The sequence below is a fragment of the Palaemon carinicauda genome, chromosome 6, assembly GCF_036898095.1.
Source record: "Palaemon carinicauda isolate YSFRI2023 chromosome 6, ASM3689809v2, whole genome shotgun sequence".
Taxonomy (NCBI): domain Eukaryota; kingdom Metazoa; phylum Arthropoda; class Malacostraca; order Decapoda; family Palaemonidae; genus Palaemon; species Palaemon carinicauda.
The window spans coordinates 2,707,546-2,708,887 of NC_090730.1; the positions used below are offsets into that span (position 1 = coordinate 2,707,546).

At 39.4% G+C, this 1,342-nt stretch overlaps 1 non-coding gene across 1 annotated transcript; it reads left to right on the forward strand.

The window, feature by feature from the left end:
* Positions 1 to 1,269: 1,269 nt before the first annotated feature.
* Positions 1,270 to 1,342, forward strand: TRNAR-UCU (transfer RNA arginine (anticodon UCU)). Its single transcript has one exon. It is a non-coding gene; the product is annotated as a tRNA-Arg (tRNA).

A 1,342-nucleotide genomic window follows, 5' to 3' on the forward strand; every position in this document is an offset into this window, starting at 1 on the left:
CAGAAATTATACCAATTCGGTCACATGTTGACTTCCAGGGTTTATGGTGATAGTCTGTTGACTTATGATAGAGCACAACTAGAAGGAAGCTTCTCACGGATATAGAATTGACATAATTAAATCAATTATTGGGAAACTCTGGTATGCTACCTAACTGTGGTGAGGTACACAAAGGTGTGAGCCAAATAGGTATTTTAAATTTTTAAGTGTTTCTCTATTAGTCCCCCAGTTTCAGTAAAACAACAGCCCAAGGTGGCGGACAGGTACATCCTACTGCAGGGATTGCTAAAAATCTCTGAACTAGAGCAGGCCACCTTTAGAAACTGAACCTTGCAACGTACAATGTCAGGACCCTTTTCTAGGGAAGAAGATCTTGTTACTAAAAGAGCTGGTAGATATAAATTGGGATATAATAGATTAAGTAAAATTAGAACTGGGGAATCTTACATAGAGTTAATAAATGACCTTATATAATACTTCAGAGGACATGAAAGGAACAAATAACTGGATAGTGTTGAGGAGCCACTTTCCTTGATCTACTTACACTGAGTTTTGAGCCTTGAACTAATTTGAGTTTTGTTAGGGTTCAACTTCTTCCCATATATTTAGCACCATGTACTAATCTTAGCTAGATCTCTGTTAAGGGATTCAACTATTAGATTCTAAATTTTGATGTAATTAGTGCAAAGAGACTAGAATCATCTGTACAAGTAACAAGCTTGTCTTCAGTAGGTATATAAAAGACACAGAATTCTGCATTGAGGAACACCAGATATATTCCTATAACAATTATGGTTCCCTATAAGATCTACTCTTAAATATTTAAAGGTCACTCATGAATGGCAGAGGCAAGGGACAGTAACAATACCTCAGAAAATCAGTGCCCTGGAGATTGACCAGATGAAATAAGGATTAGCGCACAAGCCCCTCTCCACTCAAGCTATGACCAGGGAGTGCCAGGATATGGCTGTTGATGACTCAGCAGGTAGGCCTATATGCTCCCCACACAAAAAGCCGAATCCGTACTTCACAGAGATGTTGGGGTTGCAGATACTAAAAGAAACTATCGATCCTGAGCGGGGCTCAAACCCCAGTTCAGCAGTGTGGAAGTGTGTTTGTGTATGTGTGTGTGTGGTGTGTAGATATTTATATGTGTATGTGGGTGTGAAATACGTGGAATTAAAATATTTATAAAATCAACTTTAAATAAAATCCTGGGTAACAAAAAAGGGCTGATTTGATTGATAATCTTACCCTTGTTAATAAGCAGTCCTCATGGCGCAGTGGATAGCGCGCTGGACTTCTAATCCAGAGGCCGCGGGTTCGAATCCCGCTGAGGATG